Below are 19,934 nucleotides of genomic sequence, written 5' to 3' on the forward strand. Positions count from 1 at the left end.
TATAGTTCCTCCTGGCTTTCCCAGTACTTGGCAGAGCAGTATTTCTTTCAATTATCCTGTGGACACAGAGGAAACGGCTATGATTATACTCATTTTACAAATGATAAAACACGCTTGCCTCTTCAAGCCCAGTGAACTGGGTTTTGATAAAAAGTAGTTCAGTGCTGGTTGATAAATTGCATTACCAGAGATGATTATTGAATTTTCTTTTCTTAGTATTTGATTCAGGTAGATTCATAGGTAAACTCAATAAAAACAGCTTTCAAGAAGCTAGAGGCACAGCTGGCTCCAAGTTGTCTCTTAGCTCCAAACCTTTGATAAAGCCACACTGCTTTATAACCCTACACCCAAGCCTGGTTCCATGCTCTTGAATTAGATCTATGCAGTGGGGTACTAAGAAGACATTGGATAATACACCCATGGGTTTCCTAACAACCCCATTATTTTCATGTTAGATCAGTCATGGACATGATATGAAAATTCACATAGCTTGGTAAACTTCAGAGAACACTTAGCCTTACAGGGCCCTCTCCTACCCATTTCACCTGAGTTGTTTGGGGGAGTAGACTATTTCAGAGGATATTTGTTCAGGAGATGCTTCACAGAAACAATTTAGGAATGACTGGTTCGAATTCATGTCTGCCTCTTGCACATAGATGCCATATTCTATACCTCTCAAAAGATTTTTTGACCTTGAGATTCCAGTATTTGTCTGTAAAGCAATATCAGCTTTATAGAATTCAGTGATGACATTTCTTCTCTATAACTTAGGCTGAAGTGAGACTACATTTAGTCTTTGCAGGTTTCAAATTAGAACACACTATACAGTGATCCTTTTGAGTTTCCACAATAAAAAGAAAATGTGTCTGATATTTACTGAACGCTTACTCTATGCCAAACACTCAACTAAGCACTTTACATACATTTGTTAAAACTGCTGTAAGTTGCCTTTATTATTGTCCTCGTTCTGAAGGTAAGAAAACAGAGGCTTGGAAACCTCAATTAACTTGCCGAAGATTATTTAGGAAGTAAAGGATGGAGCTGGAATTTCAAACCTGGATAGCCTGAGCTTGAGCCCATGCTCTAAATTACTTTCTGTGCTTCTTCTTGCTGTTGGGAGTATTTTAAGAATGGTTCCTGTAGAGCAATTTCTGAATGATGAGCTATATTGTTTTGTAATTTTATATGCATGGGTATTAATCACAAATCAGTAAAGAAACATGGTTATGCCCATATATTCAGCAAGGATTTTGTTGTTGTTGTTGTTCAACAAAGATTTTTGAGCCCCAACCCTATGCCAGGCTCTGTTGATGCGTATGAGTAAGGCAAGAAATCATCCTTGGAGTAGCTCACAGTCTAGTGGAGGAGACAGACATGCAAATAAACTGTGAAACAATCAACTCTTGACAAGGAGAAACCATGTGTGCTGCAAAAGAAGTACACAGAGAATACAGCCTAGGAGTTCTTGACCACATAGACTTAGAATTTATATGGGAAATTGGGATGATGTAGTGACCGTAAAAATTGTTCCTCAAAAAGTGCTGATCATAGTGAAGGATGAGGGCAGAAACAGAGATGAAGGTGGAATAAATCTCAAGTGAGTCTTTCAGACACACTGGATAATTTTGCTGGTCTCTTGGAAACATTTAATTGCTAATTCTTATTAGTTTCTGAAATCAGTTTCATTGGCCAACCTCATCCCATGCCTTCAAGCAAAACTTCAAGTTAATGGTAGCATTTGTTTCTCATTAATTTCTTTGTTTTTCTTAATGGCCAATTTGCAGTCTTATTAATAGTTAATATGTTTAGCAATGTAAACATTTGCATTAATACAACAGATGCAAAATTACCATCCCAACCAATCATCACCATGGTAAGGAGTCAAGAGACTTAAACAGAAGTAGAGTTGGATTGAGTTAGTCCTCAGAGGACCAATAATGCCCTTCCAATTGTCTTATTTTCCCATGATTGCAGTCTACACATCTATTTCAAAACTCATAGATGTTGCTACATTAAATTTTTGTTAGTTTTTTTTAAAGATGTGATTTTAAAAGTAAAGTGTTTGCTTGTTTAACTGCTGCTTTCCTTATTTCAGGGCTATACATAAAACCAGTACAAGTAGTCTATGATTTTCTTATACTTAATTTTTGACACCCTCCATTTTTGTAAACTGACAACAGTAATACCTAGTATGGGCTGACATTAGACTTTTGTTCATCATTGGAAAATATTTTTGAGTCCTCTCCTAATGATGCTATTTGCCAAGTTTAGGCAACATGACCACCTTTGCATACAGAGAAATATTTATCCAATTATTTGAATATTCAGATATACTCATACTTTATTTTTTTAAGTTTTTTTTTAATATTCATTTTTTTGAGGAGGGAGAGAGAGAGAATGAGAACATGAGCGGGGGAGGGGCAGAGAGAGAGAGAGAGAGAGAGAGAGAGAGAGAGATACAGAACTCCAAGCAGTCTCCAGACTCCACGCTGTCAGCAGAAACACAGAGTCTGACATTGGGCTGGAACCCACGAGCCACGAGATTAGATGCTTAGCCAACTGAGCCACTCCAATGCCCCGTTTTATACTTTCTTTAAATTATTATTTTTTTTGTTTGTGTTTTTATTCATTTTTGAGAGACAGAGACAGAGTACTGGGGGGGGGGGGGGGGGGGCAGGGGGCAGAGAGAGAGGGAAACACAGAATCCGAAGCAGGCTCTGGGCTCTGAGCTGTCAGCACAGAGCCAGCCGCTGGGCTTAAACTCACAACCATGAGATCATGACCTGAGCCAATATCAGATGCTTAACTGACTGAGCCACCCAGGTGCCCCTATACTAATTTAAAAGAATGAGTGGAAAATGGGAGGCTGGTACACTTGAGGTAAGAAGTACAAGTCTCATAAATTTTGATAATTATGGGAAAACTTAGGTTTGATGAAAACGGAACCTTTACCTTTAAGTGGATGCTCGTCTGACTTATGTTGTTTTGTTAACCAGGGTGTGATAACTGCTGTAACAGGCAAAATCTCCATGCTTGAATTAATGCAGTAAAAGATTTTAATCCCTTATGTTATAGTCAGATATGAGGCAGTGGGTGTCTCTTAACGTTCCAGGGCATTTTCCAATGGCCCTGCATAACTGGGACCTCATAGCCCTCCATCCGGTCGCTGGCCTCCAGCTGGCACATGAGGAGTGAAGGAAATGGTAGAAATCACAAAGGGAATTTTTGGGGGAAAGGCCTGGAAGTGGCACATAGCACTTTTACTGACACTCTTTGGATAGGCTTCAGTCAGATGGCCCCGGGGGTCCCTGGTCAGGTGCTCAAGAGGGAAAGGAAAAGGGATTCAATAATTATATGGCGCTATCTCTGTCACAGCTAGTCAAGTGTGTGTGCAAAATTAGAAAAAGATTGAGGGACATGTATAAAATGCTGGAAACACTGCCAAAATTGTTTAAAGAGGTAGAATATAATCAGGGGTCTTTGGCACTTTTGGAACAGACCTGATTCTCCTACCACTGCTCCTTGGCTCTGCTGCAGGTAAGTCTATTATAGACTTCTACAAATATGTACAAAAGTAGATTTCCAGTAGGATTACAGATAGCCCCCCTTCTGCAAGAATTGGGTTCTGGAGAATTTAAAGAAGAGGTTATAAATTGTGAACGTTTTTCCTATAATACTTACAGTGTACCTGACAGCACTCAATTTTCTTTTCAGTATTCTATATTTTTTAATCTTATTTTCAAATCTCTAGTAACATCAAAGAAGAGAATCTAAATTTTTTAAATTAGTCAATATGCCTGGGATCGATCAGGGCAGTCACGATGGAGTAATGCCTACAGAAAGGCAGGACTAAAATTATAAAATTACAGGATAGAAAGTATTTCATTTGAGGCGTTTCCAAGGATTCAGCAAATGGGAAGCTTCCAAATACTTAAGTCAGGAACCACAGTGATTTCCCCTGTCCCTTTGTGTCTGCCACATCTCGGCATACAACACAAACATTCCCCAGTGGAAAACAAAATATCATACTCCCTGACAGCTTTAAAACAATATAAAGCTATGAATCATCTGTTGATCCTTTTATCACACTTATTGTCTCTAGAATTAGATGCTGATCTCCTGGAGGGCAGGGGCTGTAACCTTCAAATCTGATTTTGTGTCACAAACACAGTAAAAGTTAAAGAACTGTCTACTTACAGTAACAAATAGGCAGAATCTGCCCTAAGACACTTAAAAAGAGGAATCTACCTAATGCTGACCTCCAAGTGCTCAGGTAATCCTCTGCCTTCTTCTGGAGCAACAAGTTACATGGGTTTTACTCTAGTAACCACTCACATGGTGGGAGTGCAACTTCCTCCCCTGCCTGAATTCTCCTTTCGTATATAAATGAGAACACACATAGGCCTTCCTTATCAGTATGTGTCATTATAGAGGTTGTCATTTATGCTTTAGCAATGTGATTAGACTGAACAAATCATCTGTGAAGGATTGCCTGCTATAGACTTAGGTAAATCTAAACAAACAACAACAACAAAAATAGAATTTTTTCTTCTGAAGAAATTCACTTCAGCAGCACCTAGTTCTGGCTTATGGCAAGAACTTGAAATATATTTCTAAGCCCCAAGTCACGCAAGAGGGAGAGGAAATTAGATGGAGCTAAATGGAAGTGGACCTGAGGTAAATATATATCAGGATAATGACCAAGAATACATGGTGTCTCACAGGTACTTCTAAGCCCTGCAATCAGATGAGCCCTACAGAGCCTTTTTTTAATCATGGAAAGGACTAATGAAAAATAGGCTTTCTCAAAGGTTTTGGAATACGTTGTATGACCTTGCTGAACCTTGAATTTTCATTATTGTTTCTCTCATATGGAAATGTTTGCAATTCTGTCTTACATGAAGGGCAGAGAACTGAAAAGAAGTCTGCAATAATGAAGTCAGTTTTCACTGCAGAAGAATGACCTCATTGCTTCCTGAGGCAGCAGTGAGGAAGGGCAGGGTCTTCTCCAGGCCCTTTGGAGGCTTTCCTGCCAGACCGGAGCTATGAGACCAGAGTATCCCAAAGTCTTTATTAACTAGATTGTCACCCACACAATTTCCTGAAGTCATACTATGCTGTGTGGAAGAAATTTTGTAAGAGATTTTTCAGCAAGGGATGAGAGTCTTTTTCAGGACATCTTTCTAAGGGAGGCTTTTAAAAAAATTTAATTTTTTAATTAATTATTTATTTTAAATTACTTTTTAAAAATGTTTTTTGCACACACACATGAATGGGGGAGGGGCAGAGAGAGAGGGAGACACAGAATCTGAAGCAGGCTCCAAGCCCCTCCTGGATGTGGGGCTCAAACTTGTGAACCACGAGATCATGGCCTGAGCTGAAGTCAGATGCTCAACCAACTGAGCCACCCAGGCGCCCCTGTTTATTTACTTTTAAATGTTTCTTTATTTATTTTGAGAGAGTGAGCCCTAGCAGGAGATGGGCAGAGAGAGAGGAAGAGAATCTCAGCGCAAAGCCTGACACAGGGCTCGATCCCACAAACTGCAAGATCATGACCTGAGTCAGGTGCTTAGTCAACTGAGCCACCCAGGTGCCCCAAAGGGAGGCTTGTCTTTAAGTTTTTATGTAAATTCCAGTTAGTTAACATACAGTGCAATGTCAGTTTCAGGTGTAGAGTATTGTGACACAATATGTCCATACATCACCTGGTGCTCATTACAAATGCACTCCTTAATCCTAAAAGGAGTCTTTTACAGTTGGGTGAAATAAATCATAGGTACCATGGTATACTTGTACCCCCATGGACAAACTCCCTGCTGTCCTTTTCCCTTATCTCTACTGTCCCTAGTCTTGGGACTTCATGTCTACGTGCTATCCGTGCTGCATTGTCTGTACTCACATGACTTCTCCTTTGGGGAGCCCAATTCCACCACTCTTCAATCCCTTCAAAAATGATTTCTATTTGCACCTTTACTTTCAATGATCTGCTTGGCTGACCAAAGTGAATTTGATGAACAAATATGCAGTATTATTGCCAGAGTAGACCTATCCCTTCCATTTACTTCACTAAAACTGATTGCACACCTACTCTGTGCTAGTTTCTATGGGATATCAAGATGAATAAGGTACAGTTTGCTTTCAGAATTCAAGAACCATCTGAAACTTTAATCTGTGGTATTTCTCTGTTAACATACTTGTTTTTTTAAGGACCGTGTGGGGGCCTTAAGCCAAAGAAACAGACAGTATTTATAATTTTAGGCAGAACTAATAGAGTAATTCTTTTGTTTGGGGTCTAGGTGAACAGAAGTGGTTGGGAGCTCTTAGATCTAAAAATAGAGGTAGTATGACTATTTATGTGATAGCTTACAGCCCAGACTGTATGGCTTTTCATTTATAGCATTGCTTAGTGACAGTAGGGAACACTTGGTAAAATAATATTTTTCCCCACACTTACCTGCAGAAGACGTTACTATGTAACATGTTAGAGGGTCTCCTGGGATGTCCCAAACTGCCAGAGCCACTCTCATACACAATATCTCCAGATATTTGTGAAATTCAATTTCAGTATTGCTGCTTCAATGGACTGGATTTGGTGGATGAATTTAAACATTTAATTTGGGAAATTAGAAGCCCAAAAGTGAATTCTACCCTTGGCTTTGGATCCTGTTGACCTGATGCCAAATGAATTTGTCATTTGCATGAACCACTGTTTTTAAGAGACAGGAAGATTTTCTGGGTAACTTGATTAACAGTTATGTGAATAGTCTCAATTTTGGGGAGAGTCCGGTTCAGGTTAAATCCCGTCATCACAGATTACTATAAAGCTGTGATTAAAAGATAGTATTTGACAAACCACAGACGGATATAGGAAGGATGTGATCACAGATGTGGAGGCTCCTGTGCTAGAAACTTACAAGAGAAGGAAACAAAAGAACCCTCTTGATTGGATGAATTATTTACCTGAACCCCAGGCCCTATCTTCCAAATTAAAAGGATGCCAGCCATTCCTGCCCACATTAGAAAAGCTTACAAATCAAAACTAAAATCTGTATTTTTGAAAGTTTTCTTTTGGAAAACCCACTACTGATGAGCAAACAATGTTATGAAGTACTTGAGTTGTTTTCAAAGTCACCTGCTATTTGCAAATCCAGTCCACTGGATGGTTCAGTTCTTTTTAGAAGATGATTTCTGCTTTGAGGTTAGGGGCTCAAGGTTTAGTGGAAAGGAAACATCTGGACTGTCAACATGTGCACTCTGCTTTCAGGGATGTGGTTGTCTAAAGTCTCTAGCCATTCATTCATGGTTCTCAGGCAGCTCACCATTTAGAGGAAGAGCAGGGAGAAGTGGCCTTTGATGCTGCTTCTTTAGTTAAAACTCTAGGATTCTAAACATTTGGCTGATGGCACTGGTCTCTGAAGTTCATCTCAGATGATGGATTTAACAAATACATTGGCATCTCCCATAATATATCACCTCTCTCCATGTTTAACTCAAGGTCACCTGTCTTCCTCCAGGGCTTTTATTTTAGTCCTCAGCAGAGTCATTCTGACCATAGACTCAATGCTTCCAACCAATTACTCTTGAAATGGGGAGTGTGCAGGGTCCAACAAAGCTCCTTCCACCTTCTTCTGATGTACTTTTCAGGTTCAGCAATGACCTGAACTCAACTTATTATTTTTTTTTTTTAAATAAATCAGTTGATATAATGCTGCTAAAAACTTTGCCTGTGTCTCTAAAGGTCTTTTAGGATTAATCATCTTGAGCCTTCAGCTGACAGCTGCAGCCCAGCCTTAAGCCACAGGAACAACTTAAGCAGGAGAAATCACTTCAACTTTCCATCCTTAAATTCTAATAGGCTTATGAGGTTGTGGAGGGGAGGGGGCGAGTCATGAGACATTACCATACTTGTTTAAAAAGATGGAGTAGTGGAAAGAGAAGGAGGCTGTCCTTGGTGATGGGGAGGGTAGGAGACTTGTGGGATTCATTAACAGAGGCATAAAAGGAAAAAGTACAGGAATCCAAATTAACCAACTTTCCACGTTTCCTCTTTGCCTGCTCATTTGCTGATTTCAAGCCTGTCAAGTTTAAGGCTTCAGGTTTGAGAGAGTAATCAATTTCAACATCAGGCCACATAGTTCCTAGACCTGGACTTCACTCCTTCGGCTGTGCAAGTAGAAGCTTCTATCACCCCTTGAACTCACAGAAGCTGACCCCACCTCTCCCTGCAAATACAGGGGGTCATGGCCTCCATTCTGAATAGTCATTTACATAGAGACACAGAATTTCCTGGGTAAGAAACAGAAACCTATAGAGAAAAGAAGTGAATTCTCCAAGGTGACACAGCTGGATGGTGATGGACCAGGAAGATGATTCAGATCTCTCCCCTTTCATCTGGTTCTTCCCTTCACATCACAATACTTTCCTGTGTCAGAGAGCCAAGGAGATGACTTTCTGCCTATTTTATGGACAACAATGAAATGGTGATCCCCAAACATCCCCAAACTGGTTATCTTTATTTTGTTGCTTAATGGGCTTCACTCTGTGGTCTTCAAAATTCTTTTCATTCCCTGAATCAAAATCTATCTAAAATTGAGGGAAGTAAGTCATGCCTCTGAGAAAGTTAGGCTTTCTTTGATTTCAGTAAGAAAATATGGGCAAGTCCGAGGGAACTGATCATGGTTTCAGTCATCCTGGTGCCAATTTCCCATCCCCACATTGATGAGAGGCTCATGTCTGATTCTGGGTAGAAACCCAGGAAATACTTCACCCATCTGCATTTTACTTTCTTCATCTCCAGAGATAGATAATACTTGAACAACTTTATGGGGATCTTTCAAGGTCTTCTTTCTACTGGCATCCAGATGGAAGATAGAATGTGTTCTAAAAACATTCAAATTCAGTAGGCACCATCAGGGTAAAGCTAATATGAAAATAGCTGCTTGCAAGAAAATGAACACAAAGCTCCAATAGTGGCAGAAAATAATGTGTACAAGGTGGATAATAAATAATACTGTTAAACCCCTGTATCATTCCTGCTTTCTGTCAAGGTAAAAAATGTGATATTTATTGCTGGGCTCGTAATTACTTTTATGCTTGAAACAGGAAAAAAAATGGGTTGATGATACAGGAAGGTGTGAGCCAAGTGTTTTTGTCTGTGGGGGTGGGGGCAGAGGTGGGGCAAGGTTTGATTTTCTGAAAGGAGAATGGAGTTCTTATCAGCATCACTTCTCTACCAACCACCCAAGAAACAGTTTTGCTATTTCTGCCATCAAGAGAGATTATTTGGCCTTTGTGAGCTTTGTGGTTGTGGGGATTGTAGAAGAGGGAAGAGGGGGAAAAACAGGGGTGATCAGGATTAAGGAAAAGTTTGCAAAGCAAAAGATAAATATTAACTTAAGGTAATAACTTTGAATTTCCAAAAACAACGTATTTTTGTCTAGCCTGATAGATGATTTGGAACTATTACAACAACTTGGATCTTGATATCAGGGTTTCTATCCCCATCTTCTCCATTTCCACCCTACTTTGTCTTCTATTGCCTTCCATACCTTACCAAAAATAATTTGGATCGGTTTCACCAAGAAGATTAGTTCTTTCCAGATAACAACTGCTTGCGCTATTTGGGAAAGGACTTTGATACCATTTTGAAGTACTTAAATCCTAAGACAACTGAAGCAAAGCTCTAGAGGTAGATACAAGCCAGCAATCTCATTAAAGTCAGCTTCCTTACCTATTGCATGAGCTCAATGAAAATCACAATCTCTCCTCCATGAGTTTCAAGGCTAAAAATAAGGTACTTGTAGCTTCAGCACCTAAGGGCTTAAATCGTATTTTATATTCCATAGATGTAGCCACATTGTCTCTTTTCCCTTTGTTCTTTTTCATTTCTGACAGAATCCATTTGAAGTTTTATTTCAAATCATCTGGCTTGTTGGCATAATGAACCTCAGATTTAGATTTGTGATTGTTTAGGGATGTGTATGTGTTTGTATGTTCGTGTGAGTGTTTAATTAAACTGATGTGAAATGCTGTCTGAGCCGAAGGCAATGGTTTTTCCTTTACTCATTTAATGTTATGGCGAGTTTTTCATTTGTATAATTTGTCATGTAATACCACTGCCTTTTAAGCACACTGGCTTAGTCAAAAGCATTCATTTAGAAGGGAATAAAAGCCTAATTACTCCCTTTCACCTTTACACGGTTGTTACAAATTATGTAGTGTCTTGAGGAGACTGCATTGAATGAGCAAGATTTCCATCCCAGTCCCGGGTCTGCTTCTAATTAACTGTGTGACTTTGGATAAGTCACCTCCTGTAATAGTCAGTATAGGCTAACTCGTATGAAGAGGAGTAAAAAAAAATCTCACAATAGAATTTTATTTTTCACTCAAGTAAAAGGATTTGGGTGGTAAGATGGGCCACAGGGTACTTACAGTATAAACATGAGAATCATGTTAAGTATCACCTATGAGTGCCTTGGGAAAAACAATAGGGAATAAGGTAGAAGTGTGCTGTTGTGAAGATTTGCTTCTCTTTTTTAGTTGTATGTGATGGAAACCCAATCTTAACTAGTGTAAGAAAAATGGTAGACTTATGAGCCATCAATATCCCAGGCAGTCTGAGCAACATGAAGCCATGCAAAGAGTCGGCAACACCTTGGCCTCAGGAACTAGGAGTAGGCATTTGTGTGACTGTAGGATTTTCATTCTCTGGCTCTCTCAGCAGGTTAAATTTATCTTCTCTCTGTATAGAGATATGGTGGCTGAACCCTCTTGTTATGTTATCTTAAATTTTCATCTTCTGGAAAGGAAGGGACTTGATTGTGGGGCGGGAGCGGGGGGGTCTCCATTTCCAGAATCATGAGAGGGTTGAATTGTGATATGATTGGGTGTGGTGCACCAAAACCATCATTTGTAGTCAGGGAGCAGTCACCCTGCAGGAATATGAAGAATGGGTAGAGGGTTAGCATCTTTTATCCCATCTAAATTACTGTCTTCCAGACTAGATGTCAAAGGGTAGCTGGTATCCCATAATTGTGTCCCACAATTATGAACATTATGTTTCTTCCTCTCTTATATCAGACTTGCCTTTTCATTTATCCTAGATTCTCAGATCCATGTTTTCTGCTAGGTTAATCTGATAAATGAATCCCTGCTGAAGGGTTTATGACTAATCATGATTTAAAGAGGTAATCCTCTCATGCATGCCTTTTCACAGAAATAGCCAATGTTTTTAACTGTAAGAGAAATATTCAGCATTCACTGGACACTTTTTATGTGCAGGAAAGTCATTGTGCTAGAAAATGTAGGTTATACAACGTCAGTTGAGATATGGCCCAGCTGGTGTGGGAGTGAAGCTTGTTGGCTCTGGTGTCAGATTATTAAAAAGTTCAAGCTTTGCCATCTGCCAGGCATGATCTGTGGGCAAGTTACTTGACTTTCGTTCCTCATTTTCCCCCTTTTAAAATGGTAGGAATAATAGTAACTACCTGATAGACTTGTTTGTGAGATTTAAATGATACATACCAACTATCCTATGATCCAGCGATTGCACTATTAAGTATTTACTCAAAGGATACAAAAATACAGATTTTCAGGGGTACATGCCCGCAGTGTTTACAGCCGCATTATCAACAATAGCCAAATATGGAGACAGCCCAAATGTCCATCGACTGATGAATGGATAAAGAGGATTTGGTATGTGTATATATACATATAATGGAATAGTACACACAATGGAATATTACTCAGCCATCAAAAAGAATGAAATCTTGCCATTTGCAATGATGTGGATGGAGCTAAAATGTATTATGCTAAGTGAAATAAGTCAATCAGAGAAAGACAAATACCGTATGATTTCACTCATATGTGGAATTTAAGAAACAAAACAGATGAACATATGAGAAGGGTGTGGAAAAAAAAAGAAGAGAGGGAAACAAACCACAGGACACTGTTAACAATAGAATACAAACCGAGGGTTGATGGAGGGAGGTGGTTGGGAGATGGGTTACATGGGTGATGGACATTAAGGAGGGTGCTTATTGTGATGAGCTCTGAGTGTTATATGGAAGTGATGAATCACTGAATTTGACTCCTGAAATCAATATTGCACTGTATGTTAAGTAACTAAAGTTTAAATGAAAAAAATAATAGATTTAGGTTTATCAAGGTGTAACTTACATGCAATAAAACTCACCAGTTCAAAGTTTCTTAAATAAATAAATAAACATACCAATATGTACAGTGCTTAGCACAGCAACTGGCTCATTGTCAAGGTCCAATAATCCATAGCTTTTAAATGCTAGCACATATATAGAATGTCTTAAGAGTATGGATTTAGTCTTTCAAGTTGTGTTTCTAGGGTAAAATTTTCTGTAAACTTGATTGTATTAGAAAAATCACTTACTGCCAAAACACATTTCATCATCTTGGATAATCTAAGCACTATGGAATTGTTTTATTCTTAGTCCCTTGGTCTTAACTTGAAATGCTCATCTGTAGCCTATAGTTTATTTAGGCATAGTTCTGGTGATGTTTCTGGGCAATGAAAGCTACTAGGATATCTGTAAAATCATTCCTGTGCACCAGTCCCCCTGTCTCCTCCCTGCTCCTCCTCTTTCTCATTCTGAGTGAGTTTTATTTCAAGTGGCCTCTCTTCTTCACACTGTAATTCCAAAATTATGGTTGTTAGCTAATCCATTCAAGTGTAATTTGAGGACAAACGCAGACAACATTTCCTGTTAAATTTGATCTTTTCTGCATCAACATGGCTAGAATACAAAGAAAATCAATGAATAAAATGAGGACCTCCCATGCTAAAATAAATCTCTGAAGATCTCTCTCTCTCTCTCTCTCTCTCTCTCTCTCTCTCTCTCTCCCTCATTCTGAGCTCTACTTGAACCACCCTAATGGAAATTATTTTGAAGAGTATTTTTGTTCTCAGATCTGTCCTATTTCTTATTTTTTCCTTCTTCCAAGATTTTATTTAAATTCAAGTTATTTGGGGCACCTGGGTGGCTTGGTCAATTGGGCATCTGATTCTTTTTTTTTTTTTATTTTTTTTTATTTTTTTTTATTTTTTAATATATGAAATTTACTGTCAAATTGGTTTCCATACAACACCCAGTGCTCATCCCAAAAGGTGCCCTCCTCAATACCCATCACCCACCCTGTCCTCCCTCCCACCCTGCCCTCCCTCCCACCCCCCATCAACCCTCAGTTTGTTCTCAGTTTTTTAACAGTCTCTAATGCTTTGGCTCTCTCCCACTCTAACCTCTTTTTTTTTTTTTTTTTTTTTTTTTCCTTCCCCTCCCCCATGGGTTTCTGTTATGTTTCTCAGGATCCACATAAGAGTGAAACCATATGGTATCTGTCTTTCTCTGTATGGCTTATTTCACTTAGCATCACACTCTCCAGTTCCATCCATGTTGCTACAAAAGGCCATATTTCATTTTTTCTCATTGCCACGTAGTATTCCATTGTGTATATAAACCACAGTTTCTTTATCCATTCATCAGTTGATGGACATTTAGGCTCTTTCCATAATTTGGCTATTGTTGAGAGTGCCGCTATAAACATTGGGGTACAGGTGCCCCTATGCATCAGTACTCCTGTATCCCTTGGATAAATTCCTAGCAGTGCTATTGCTGGGTCATAGGGTAGGTCTATTTTTAATTTTCTGAGGAACCTCCACACTGCTTTCCAGAGCGGCTGCACCAATTTGCATTCCCACCAACAGTGCAAGAGGGTTCCTGTTTCTCCACATCCTCTCCAGCATCTATAGTCTCCTGATTTCTTCATTTTGGCCACTCTGACTGGCGTGAGGTGGTATCTGAGTGTGGTTTTGATTTGTATTTCCCTGATAAGGAGCGACGTTGAACATCTTTTCATGTGCCTGTTGGCCATCCGGATGTCTTCTTTAGAGAAGTGTCTATTCATGTTTTCTGCCCATTTCTTCACTGGGTTATTTGTTTTTCGGGTGTGGAGTTTGATGAGCTCTTTATAGATTTTGGATACTAGCCCTTTGTCCGATGTGTCATTTGCAAATATCTTTTCCCATTCCGTTGGTTGCCTTTTAGTTTTGTTGGTTGTTTCCTTTGCTGTGCAGAAGCTTTTTATCTTCATAAGGTCCCAGTAATTCACTTTTGCTTTTAATTCCCTTGCCTTTGGGGATGTGCCGAGTAAGAGATTGCTACGGCTGAGGTCAGAGAGGTCTTTTCCTGCTTTCTCCTCTAAGGTTTTGATGGTTTCCTGTCTCACATTCAGGTCCTTTATCCATTTTGAGTTTATTTTTGTGAATGGTGTGAGAAAGTGGTCTAGTTTCAACCTTCTGCATGTTGCTGTCCAGTTCTCCCAGCACCATTTGTTAAAGAGACTGTCTTTTTTCCATTGGATGTTCTTTCCTGCTTTGTCAAAGATGAGTTGGCCATACGTTTGTGGGTCTAGTTCTGGGGTTTCTATTCTATTCCATTGGTCTATGTGTCTGTTTTTATGCCAATACCATGCTGTCTTGATGATGACAGCTTTGTAGTAGAGGCTAAAGTCTGGGATTGTGATGCCTCCTGCTTTGGTCTTCTTCTTCAAAATTACTTTGGCTATTCGGGGCCTTTTGTGGTTCCATATGAATTTTAGGATTGCTTGTTCTAGTTTCGAGAAGAATGCTGGTGCAATTTTGATTGGGATTGCATTGAATGTGTAGATAGCTTTGGGTAGTATTGACATTTTGACAATATTTATTCTTCCAATCCATGAGCAGGGAATGTCTTTCCATTTCTTTATATCTTCTTCAATTACCTGCATAAGCTTTCTATAGTTTTCAGCATACAGATCTTTTACATCTTTGGTTAGATTTATTCCTAGGTATTTTATGCTTCTTGGTGCAATTGTGAATGGGATCAGTTTCTTCATTTGTCTTTCTGTTGCTTCATTGTTAGTGTATAAGAATGCAACTGATTTCTGCACATTGATTTTGTATCCTGCAACTTTGCTGAATTCATGTATCAGTTCTAGCAGACTTTTGGTGGAGTCTATCAGATTTTCCATGTATAATATCATGTCATCTGCAAAAAGCGAAAGCTTGACTTCATCTTTGCCAATGTTGATGCCTTTGATTTCCTTTTGTTGTCTGATTGCTGATGCTAGAACTTCCAGCACTATATTAAACAGCAGCGGTGACAGTGGGCATCCCTGTCGTGTTCCTGATCTCAGGGAAAAAGCTCTCAGTTTTTCCCCGTTGAGGATGATGTTAGCTGTGGGCTTTTCATAAATGGCCTTTATGATCTTTAAGTATGTTCCTTCTATCCCGACTTTCTCAAGGGTTTTTATTAAGAAAGGGTGCTGGATTTTGTCAAAGGCCTTTTCTGCATCGATTGACAGGATCATATGGTTCTTCTCTTTTTTTTTGTTAATGTGATGTATCACGTTGATCGATTTGCGAATGTTGAACCAGCCCTGCATCCCAGGAATGAATCCCACTTGATCATGGTGAATAATTCTTTTTATATGCTGTTGAATTCGATTTGCTAGTATCTTATTAAGAATTTTTGCATCCATATTCATCAGGGATATTGGCCTGTAGTTCTCTTTTTTTACTGGGTCTCTGTCTGGTTTAGGAATCAAAGTAATACTGGCTTCATAGAATGAGTCTGGAAGTTTTCCTTCCCTTTCTATTTCTTGGAATAGCTTGAGAAGGATAGGTATTATCTCTGCTTTAAATGTCTGGTAGAACTCCCCTGGGAAGCCATCTGGTCCTGGACTCTTATTTGTTGGGAGATTTTTGATAACCGATTCAATTTCTTCGCTGGTTATGGGTCTGTTCAAGCTTTCTATTTCCTCCTGATTGAGTTTTGGAAGAGTGTGGGTATTTAGAAATTTGTCCGTTTCTTCCAGGTTGTCCAATTTGCTGGCATATAATTTTTCATAGTATTCCCTGATAATTGTTTGTATCTCTGAGGGATTGGTTGTAATCATTCCATTTTCATTCATGATTTTATCTATTTGGGTCATCTCCCTTTTCTTTTTGAGAAGCCTGGCTAGAGGTTTGTCAATTTTGTTTATTTTTTCAAAAAACCAACTCTTGGTTTCGTTGATCTGCTCTACAGTTTTTTTAGATTCTATATTGTTTATTTCTGCTCTGATCTTTATTATTTCTCTTCTTCTGCTGGGTTTAGGCTGCCTTTGCTGTTCTGCTTCTATTTCCTTTAGGTGTGCTGTTAGATTTTGTATTTGGGATTTTTCTTGTTTCTTGAGATAGGCCTGGATTGCAATGTATTTTCCTCTCAGGACTGCCTTCGCTGCATCCCAAAGCGTTTGGATTGTTGTATTTTCATTTTCGTTTGTCTCCAAATATGTTTTAATTTCTTCTCTAATTGCCTGGTTGACCCACTCATTCGTTAGTAGGGTGTTCTTTAACCTCCATGCTTTTGGAGGTTTTCCAGACTTTTTCCTGTGGTTGATTTCAAGCTTCATAGCATTGTGGTCTGAAAGTATGCATGGTATAATTTCAATTTTTGTAAACTTATGAAGGGCTGTTTTGTGACCCAGTATATGATCTATCTTGGAGAATGTTCCATGTGCACTCGAGAAGAAAGTATATTCTGTTGCTTTGGGATGCAGAGTTCTAAATATATCTGTCAAGTCCATCTGATCCAATGTATCATTCAGGGCCCTTGTTTCTTTATTGACTGTGTGTCTAGATGATCTATCCATTTCTGTAAGTGGGGTGTTAAAGTCCCCTGCAATGACCACATTCTTATCAATAAGGTTGCTTATGTTTATGAGTAATTGTTTTATATATCTGGGGGCTCGGGTATTTGGTGCATAGACATTTATAATAGTTAGCTCTTCCTGGTGGATAGACCCTGTGATTATTATATAATGCCCTTCTTCATCTCTTGTTACAGCCTTTAATTTAAAGTCTAGTTTGTCTGATATAAGTATGGCTACTCCAGCTTTCTTTTGGCTTCCAGGAGCATGATAAATAGTTCTCCATCCCCTCACTCTCAATCTAAAGGTGTCCTCAGATCTAAAATGAGTCTCTTGTAGACAGCAAATAGATGGGTCTTGTTTTTTTATCCATTCTGATACCCTATGTCTTTTAGTTGGCGCATTTAATCCATTTACATTCAGTGTTATTATAGAAAGATATGGGTTTAGAGTCATTGTGATGTCTGTATGTTTTATGCTTGTAGTGATGTCTCTGGTACTTTGTCTCACAGGATCCCCCTTAGGATCTCTTGTAGGGCTGGTTTCGTGGTGACAAATTCCTTCAGTTTTTGTTTGTTTGGGAAGACCTTTATCTCTCCTTCTATTCTAAATGACAGACTTGCTGGATAAAGGATTCTCGGCTGCATATTTTTTCTGTTTAGCACACTGTAGATATCGTGCCAAGCCTTTCTGGCCTGCCAAGTTTCAAAGGAGAGATCAGTCACGAGTCTTATAGGTCTCCCTTTATATGTGAGGGCACGTTTATCCCTTGCTGCTTTCAGAATTTTCTCTTTATCCTTGTATTTTGCCAGTTTCACTATGATATGTCGTGCAGAAGTTCGATTCAAGTTACGTCTGAAGGGAGTTCTCTGTGCCTCTTGGATTTCAATGCCTTTTTCCTTCCCCAGTTCAGGGAAGTTCTCAGCTATAATTTGTTCAAGTACCCCTTCAGCACCCTTCCCTCTCTCTTCCTCCTCTGGGATACCAATTATGCGTATATTATTTTTTTTTAGTGTATCACTTAGTTCTCTAATTTTCCCCTCATACTCCTGGATTTTTTTATCTCTCTTTCTTTCAGCTTCCTCTTTCTCCATAACTTTATCTTCTAGTTCACCTATTCTCTCCTCTGCCTCTTCAAGCCGAGCCATCGTGGATTCCATTTTGTTTTGCAATTCGTTTAAAACGTTTTTCAACTCCTCGTGACTGTTCCTTAGTCCCTCGATCTTTGTGGCAAGAGATTCTCTGCTGTCCTGTATACTGTTTTCAAGCCCAGAGATTAATTTTATGACTATTATTCTAAATTCACTTTCTGTTATATTATTTAAATCCTTTTTGATCAGTTCATTAGCTGTTGTTATTTCCTGGAGATTCTTCTGAGGGGAATTCTTCCGTTTGGTCATTTTGGAGAGTCCCTGGCGTGGTGAGGACCTGCAGTGCACTTCCCCTGTGCTGTGGTGTATAACTGGAGTTAGTGGGCGGGGCCGCAGTCCGACCCGATGTCTGCCCCCAGCCCACTGCTGGGGCCACAGTCAGACTGGTGTGTGCCTTCTCTTCCCCTCTCCTAGGGGCGGGATTCACTGTGGGGTGGCGTGTCCCGTCTGGGCTACTTGCACACTGCCAGGCTTGTGTTGCTGGGGATCTGGCGTATTAGCTGGGGTGGGTAGGCAAGGTGCACGGGGGCTGGAGGGGCAGGCTTAGCTCGCTTCTCCTTAGGTGATCCACTTCAGGAGGAGCCCTGTGGCAGCGGGAGGGAGTCAGATCCGCTGCCGGAGGTTTGGCTCCGCAGAAGCACAGAGTTGGGTGTTTGCGCGGAGCGAGCAAGTTCCCTGGCAGGAACTGGTTCCCTTTGGGATTTTGGCTGGGGGATGGGCGGGGGAGATGGCGCTGGCGCCTTTGTTCCCCGCCAAGCTGAGCTCTGCCGTCCGGGGGCTCAGCAGCTCTCCCTCCCTTTGTCCTCCAGCCTTCCCGCTTTCTGAGCAGAGCTGTTAACTTCTGACCTCCCAGACGCTAAGTCGCGCTTGCTGTCGGAACACAGTCTGTCCGGCCCCTCCGCTTTTGCCAGCCAGACTCGGGGGCTCTGCTTGGCCGGCGAGCCGCCCCTCCGCCCCGGCTCCCTCCCGCCAGTCCGTGGAGCGCGCACCGCCTCGCCGCCCTTCCTACCCTCTTCCGTGGGCCTCTAGTCTGCGCTTGGCTCCGGAGACTCCGTTCTGCTAATCCTCTGGCGGTTTTCTGGGTTCTTCAGGCAGGTGTAGGTGGAATCTAAGTGATCGGCAGGACGCGCTGTGAGCCCCGCGTCCTCCTACGCCGCCATCTTCCGGAACCCCCTCGCATCTGATTCTTCATTTGGGCTCAGGTCATGATCTCATGGTTTGTGGGAACAAGACCTGCATCACCGCTCTGCCTTGGCAGGGCGGAGCCTGGTTAGGATTCTCTTTTTCCCTCTCTCCACCCACCCCCCACCACCAAATAAATAAACTTTTAAAAATAAGTAAATAAATTCAAGTTAGTTGACATATAGTGTAGTATTGGTTTCAGGAGTAGAATTTAGTGGTTCCAATTTATTGATTGCTAGCAAACTGTATACTTATCATAGACCCTGCCAGTCATAAAACATGCTCATATAAATGGAGGATGAACTCTCCGCTAATTATTCTATATAGTTGTCTTCACAGTACATTCAAATTTATCATTAACCCTGAAACGTAGCAGTCACAAAATTTGCTCTGAGTCACATAGTGGACCCAAGTTAGCCTAAATCTAAAGGACTTGTTCTTTCTGTTCTATTATCTTCATATGTAACACTACATCAGCCTAACATGCTAGAACAAACAAAAAGCCAAAAACTCTGTCCTCTTATCTTCATATGTAACACTACATCAACCTAATATTCTAGAATAAACAAACCAAAAGCCAAAGCCAACCACTAATTTATTGCATAGAAATAAACATGTGGAGGGGTGCCTGGGTGGCTCAGTCAGTTGAGCGCCTGACTTCGGCTCAGGTCATGATCTCATGGTTTGTGAGTTTGAGCCCCGCGTCAGGCTCTGTGCTGACAGCTCAGAGCCTGGAGCCTGCTTTGGATTCTGTGTCTCCTCCTCTGTCTGCCCTCCCGTACTCATGCTCTGTTTCTCTCTGTCTCTCAATAATAAATAACCATTAAAAAAAAAAAAAAAGAAAGAAAATAGCATGTGGATACTTAAATTATTGATCTATTATAATAATTCATTTTAGCT

This window comes from Panthera leo, chromosome D3, assembly GCF_018350215.1.
Source record: "Panthera leo isolate Ple1 chromosome D3, P.leo_Ple1_pat1.1, whole genome shotgun sequence".
Classification (NCBI taxonomy): domain Eukaryota; kingdom Metazoa; phylum Chordata; class Mammalia; order Carnivora; family Felidae; genus Panthera; species Panthera leo.